The sequence below is a fragment of the Mustela lutreola genome, chromosome 1 (genome assembly GCF_030435805.1).
Source record: "Mustela lutreola isolate mMusLut2 chromosome 1, mMusLut2.pri, whole genome shotgun sequence".
Classification (NCBI taxonomy): Eukaryota; Metazoa; Chordata; class Mammalia; order Carnivora; family Mustelidae; genus Mustela; species Mustela lutreola.
Window position 1 is genome coordinate 147,252,990 of NC_081290.1, and position 6,872 is coordinate 147,259,861.

General features: G+C 39.4%; 1 long non-coding RNA gene across 1 annotated transcript; it reads left to right on the forward strand.

Moving 5' to 3' along the window:
* The first annotated feature begins 3,431 nt into the window (after positions 1-3,431).
* On the forward strand, positions 3,432-6,551 carry LOC131832718 (uncharacterized). Its single transcript, XR_009354146.1, has 4 exons — positions 3,432-3,540; positions 3,905-4,020; positions 5,511-5,641; positions 6,334-6,551. It is a non-coding gene; the product is annotated as an uncharacterized LOC131832718 (long non-coding RNA).
* The last annotated feature ends 321 nt before the right edge of the window (positions 6,552-6,872 follow it).

Genomic DNA, 6,872 nt, shown 5'->3' on the forward strand with positions numbered 1-6,872 from the left:
AGAAAGGAGATGCACCATACCCAAGGATTTTTCTGAAGCTCAATGATACAGTCGAAAGAGGAATACACATTGCACTCGAGGTCACAACCTACAGCTAGAGCCAAAGGTTAGGTGCCATTGAGTATGTGCCATGGGCTTACCCTTGGTATCATTGAACAGACTCTGCCTCTGGATCTGCTCTGTCCAAGGTGGAGCCATCTTTTGTGAAATACATCACCATCAGAGTGCTTTGTTCTGATAATGTATTACTCTAATACATCTGTTGCTTTAATGATATATTAATGTAATACATTATCAGAGCAAGGACAACTGATGATATATTATGGGAAGTAATGGTGCCATTCAGAAAATGAAGGATTCAAGAAAAGATTCATTAGAATTACAGGATAATAGCCAACATATGGGACTCTGGAAACTGCAATCTTGGTCTGTTTTCTACTGGTTAGATAAACAGCTCCCTTGTTCCAGAGGCTCCCCCGCCCCTTCTATTCAGGCACCAAATTCCATAAAACATTGGTTGCTACATATTTTATAAACTCTTTATACATACTAACAATGTCTCCCATGAACCTGGGGTCACTGCAGGCTCATTGTATCCAGTTACAATGTTTTTACTAGGAAGTCCTCCTTATTTACCCCTAACCATAGGAAACCAAGTAACATTGACCTCTGGACAGTTAGAACAGCATATCATCTCTCATTACAATAATCTGAACTCCAGTCATTGTTCAACATTAATTATTGCCAAGGCTATAGCATTTTCTTGCTACTTGACAGTTGATCTTCATCCTATCATTAACCTTAGGTCAATTTAATCCCAACCTCCATTTTCAGCACTATACAAACAATTTATTTCTGCATTTTTTTCAACCACACAAAGACAAACAATGTCAGACTGCTCCATGTTGTTTTGTGCATTATGATGATTAAACATTTTTAAAGACATCCAGACATCAAAGTTTGGAACGCACCAATCAACAAGAGTTCTGAAAATGAGATGTCGTGGTGGCTTGTTTTCCTGGAGAAAAATTATATGAGGAAGGACTCAAGAGTATGTAAGTTCAGGACTTAAAACATATTTTCTTTGAAGATTATTCTCTAATATGAACCAAGAAGATTTAAAATCAGCATCTACTATCCACTATAGTATAGAATACTATACATTTAGTGTTTCTTAAGCCATGAGCAGGAATAATAGCCAAATTCAGACAATTTTATCTGCCTAAGGTTTCTTTTTTTTTCTCCTGGAAATCAAAACTATGAATATAGGAGAAAGGAAGCTGGAATTCCTGCTGAGAAATTTATTTGGTGTTCTCCATTCTTCTTGACCTGATGCGTATATTGAAATGCCAGAAATAACAGTTTGACACAGCAAGGGCCATTGAAACAATAGTATTTAATGCATTTAACTGAAAAATAAGTAAGCTTTGAATTATCACAGCCAATTGCAAGTTAAAGGATGCTTTGCAGAAATTTGGTGAGCTCTCCTCTGCAAAATAAAATATAAAGCTAAAAAAGCCATTGAAATGTGTAATACTCAGAAAAGCATTGATTTAAAATTCTTTCAGGGGATAAACACTTTCATTTATAAAAGGGATGTTTTATTTCCACATATAAGATGTTATAAAAGATAAGGGTTAAAATCAAACAAGCAAACAAATAAACATAACACTGTATACATCAATATATCTTTATATGAATTTTAATTATTCCTGTGGCTTATCAAGAAGTTAAGATAAAAAGTCCAATGTTCTCTGTTATGACTTCGCATGATGACAGGGTAATGGCTTTAAGTATAGATGTGTTACCAACTGTCCAGGCTGAACCCTGGCCCTTCCTTTGTCTCTTGCTGCACTTACCACAAAGGAAAAACTGGAACACCTTGCCCTTGGCAGAAAGAGTGAGAACATTTACCTTTTCCAAAAGCACTTCTTTCTTTCTTTCTTTCTTTTTTTTTACCGAGACTTAAAATGTGGCATATGAAATTTGAGATTGCAATTTGTTTCCGCACAACTCTTAATGCAGAATGCAGGGTGACAGTACTTACATGTGCAGCTGAGCATTAGCGTCCGAGATCTCTCATTATCCTGACCTTGAACAAGAAGTGTCTAATTCCAAATCTGCCTCAGTGCCCCAGAGTGATTCCCAGGGAAAGTTCTGTGACTGCCTTCTAGACCTTCGATTATCACAAGACTCGAGGAAAGCGCGCTGCCCTTGTTCTGAATGTGTGTACTATTGCCAAGAGCTTTCTCACTTCCAGGAAGGAATGAGGTCCAGGGACAGAGCGAAAAGGTCCCCTTTGTTGTTGAACTTAGGAACTGACAACAAAAGCAGGTAGGTAATAGGAAGTCTCCCTGCCATCCTGGCAGGCCAGAATTCTGCATCATGACCCAGTGGCCAGATTTGTCCGCAGTTCTGTGGGAGCTCATGGACAAAGGGACACAAGCCCAAGGCTTCCCGGAACCCTAAAGAGTCTGGAATGGGGAGATAAGCCTACAATCCCCCCTTAGCCTTGGGAGAAAAGGCCTTTGCACACTAAGGTCTAGAACTAACTGGATACTGGAAGACTCATCCTGTGAATCTATCATTAATTCTTAGAAAACACAAATTTTAGGGGTGCCTGGCTGGCTTAGTGTAGCAAGCGACTCTTGATGTCGGGGCTGTGAGTTCAAGCCCCATGTTGAGTCTAGAGATAACTTAAAAATAAAAATCTTGAAAAAAAAGAAAAAAATAATATACAAATTTTAGCAGGAAATCCTGGGAAATGAATTAGAAATATAATGTAAGGACTGATAATAAATGGATCTACAACTCAACCTTTACACTGATGATTGACACAGGTTTCCTCAAAACTTCTACTTCACGACAAAGTCATTGTCTGCTTTTCCTCACTCCTCACAAATTCTCCCGTACCCTCAAAATTCAACCTAACCTGCTTTTTTGTTACATCCTGGTATGGGAATCTTGATGAGTAAGAAGTACACATATGAAATCTGCAGCAGCTTTTAGTAAAATAGTCTTTCGTATAGATCATGCAAACCTGCCAGAAGCAGCTGGCACTTCTCATGACAGATGTTGTTAACAATTTCACTGGAATCTCAGAAACCTAATAGGAAAAACTCTGAGTTCTGTTAATGCTGAACTTTTAAGTTACTTAAGTAATTTCACAGTCAAATGATGAGTTTTTCTATGCAGTGATGAATTTCTACATGGCATTAAAAATATCTAAATTCCACATGTCAAATAAAAAATGCTATTACCAGGCATATGTCTGTGTCTGCACATCCTTGAAGTATGGGGATTTCAAGTGAGATTTGCCATCTAACAGGGAAAGATGGCAGTCTACTTGAGCTTGCTTACAAGGAGGAAGCAGAATCTTGGCACTCACTACTCCCCACTGCCGTCTTGGAAACAACAGTCTGAAAGTAAACAAGGAATGAGCTATACCTTGCTGCGTGCCACCAGAATGTGCTATGATGAATTCTCTCCAAGATCAGGGACCACCTTCAAGCAGTCCTGAAAAATGACACCCAAAACCAGGTGAGAAGACCTTCTGCTGACAGATCGGTGGTTGCTAGATGCAGGAGGTGGGGGAGAGGGCTGGGTAAAAAGGGTGCAGCTAGTCGAAAGGTTAAAAACTCCCAGTTACAAGATAAATAAGTTCTGGGGATATGATGTACAAGATGGCGACTGCTGTTAACGATCCTAGGTTGTGTACTTGGAAGTTACTAAGAGAGTAACTCTCAGAAGTTCTCATGGCAAGAAAATAAATCAATTATGTGAGGTGACAGATGTTAACTAAATTTATGGTGATGATCATTTTGCAATGTATACATATGTCAAACCTTCACTTGATATTTTATACCTAAGACTGATACAGTGTTATATATTAATTCTATCTCAGTAAAAAATGGAGGGGAGAAAAGATCTCCTGGTGTACCAGCCCTGGAAGGACCAACCTGTGATCTCACTCCTGGATGACTCTGCAAAGAAAAATTCCATAGGCACAGCTTGGTTTAGGTAGATACCATAAGATATATGGGAGTGGGAATGGGAAAAGGGGAGGAGTTCTCAAACCTATAGCTTTAAGGCTCTATTACCCTACACAGCCTTCTCTCCAACTGCTGACAAAGAGCTAGTGTTGAAGGAAAGAGATGGGCCTCTTGCACGTTGGGGAAGGTGATGAGTTTTGGCTGCCAATGAAATGGAAAATTCTGACCAAGAAAATTCTGGGATGGTGAAATTTCGCTCAAGAGTGGACATAATAAAACCTCAACCTCTCATCAGTGCCCTTTCCCCACGTTTACCTTCAGTCATCACATCCTAAAGCTCACATTATAAACCTGTATTCACAGGCCAACTTGGACACAAAGCTCCACTTTCATGCAGTCTATGTTCCATTGTACAAATTGTGGGCACACATTTTAGCCTGCTTTCACGAATGTTGTTCTATTCGTTCAAACATAAGCTTGATCTGCCATACACAGTAAAGCAAGTTCAACAGAAAGGCATGAAAGGACATGACGTAAAAAGCAAATTAAATGTAAGCTAATCTCTCAACAAGCTTTCACTGAGCACCAGCTACGTAACCAGTTCAAATAAGCCTCAAATCAAATTCAAAATGAAGTTATGGACACATTAGGGGTCTTGATACATATGTCCAAACTGCCTTCTAAAAGGGTTCTGACACTTGGCACTCCCACAAGCAATGTAAGAAAGTCCCTGTTTCACTGTATGTGTGGCATTAGATTAAAACCTTAAGTAAGAAGGATGTCATACAAACTGTGTATTGCATAAACCCAATGTTCTGCAGCTTTAAATCCCTAATATTTTAGGTGGTAGAGAATCTAGTTTAGAACCTAGAGGTCAGACCCTCTCAACTTTAAACAATAGGAAGAAATTAGGTGAACAGTAAACCTATTTTGGTTATCTTCACATATACACCAAGGTTCTTATGACCACCTTTCATTTAACTCCAAAATCTATAGATTCGAAAAATTCCCTGCACATCCATGATTTTCATACAATGACAAGTATTATCTCTGGCCTCATCTCCCCATATTCAGAGACCATAGCTTCATCCGTACCCTGGTGAAGTGAGTCTGTGTGTTCACATTTTATTTAGGCAACCCAAACAATGGGCAAATCAGATGGGACAGAGAGGAAATGCCTAAGCCCAGCTGAGCCAATCAGATTTCTCCTACCAAAGTTGGTCATTGGAATTTTGTTCCAACTTTAAGAATAAGTCTGAGCAATGGGTAACAGCCAAACGGAGTTCAAATTTGGCTCCCTGAAAAGTCAAAGCTGAAACTATGGGGAAGCAGAAGTTGAGGGGAAAATCTGTAATTCGAGGAAATGGAGAGACATGTAGAGAGAAGACAATGCTCGCCGTGGAGTTCCTGGTGCCTGGTGACCGCCTGGTTCTTTATAGGTCTTCCTGGGCTTCCTGCACTCTGCATCTAGAGATCTTTCTGTATCCTTAAAATAGATGTTTTGTTTTTGTTTTTTAGGTGAACTAACTTGGCAAAAACAAATTCTCTTCAAGTTCTCACCTTTCTACCCCAATTTTAAGATACACATCTCCCTCTTCCCCAAATACCACTTGAAAAAATTTCTAATACCTGGATTTATCATACAATCAGTATGTATATTATATATAATGAGAGTTTCCCTCCTTGAAAAGTTGTTAGATTGATGGCATATCTTGAGTATGACAACTTCTCAGAACCCAAGCTTATAAAACATAGAGGAAGCAAGACTGGTTGGTCAGCTGCATGCTCTTTACCCTCATGCTCCCCAGCTAAAGGAATCCCAATAGCTTCTAGGCAGAGATATCTAGAATATATATCTAAATATATATCACAAATGGCCAAGTAATTTTAAAGATTTATTTATTTATTTGAGAGACACAGACTGCACACGCTCCATGGGTTGGGGGGGAGGCTCTTAAGCAGATTCCCCTATAGACGCAATCTCGCCACACTGAGATTACCACTTGAGCCAAAACCAAGAGTTGGAAGCCCAGCTGACTGAGCCACCCAGGTGCCCCCCACCTTTTCTTTAAAGATTTATTTATTTTAGAGAGAGAGAGAGCGAGCCCAGGAAATTTTAAAGAACCAAGTGGAGAGACAAGGCTTATTATGTTTATTTGAGCTCAGCCTTTTTGAGCTGAACCCACTTATTACGAAAAGTTCTGTACAGATTGCCCCACCTTATACATAGTTACCTATTACCATCACCGTTCCTTATTATATGGTGAATTTTTTTTAAGTTCTTTTTTTTTATTTTGAGAATTGAATTTTTTTAAAAAGATTATATTTGTTTATTTGACAGAGAGAGGCACAGCAAGAGAGGGAACACAAGCAATGGGAGTGAGAGAGGGAAAAGCAGGCTTCCCACTGAGCAGGGAGCCTGATGTGGGACTTGATCCCAGGACCCTGGAACCTGAGCTGAAGTCACGCTGAGAAAATGAAACTTTCTACTTCTACCAACTGTATCCCATAGAAAACAGTAAAATGAAGAAATAAAGTTTGCTAGATTTATCACCAGAATTTGCCTTAGAAATGTGTTGCTTTCCTGGTAGATAGACAAGGCATCTGATTTAGGCATTGAGTGCCATTCCATAATTAATACAAAAGCCACAACTTCAGACACTTCTTCCTCTTTTAACCCGTCTCCCTCTTTCCCACTACATCAAGGAGTCAAGGAGCCAGCTTTAATCTAAGGGATCCAAGAGTTGGACAGAGAGGACTGTCAAAAGCATGGAGAACACCCCGTAGAAGATCATTCTTGAAGGAAGCCACATGTGTCCGGCATCTGTTTGCCATCTCTGTGGTGACTGGCTTTAATGAGTTCTAATTTCTGATGGGAAC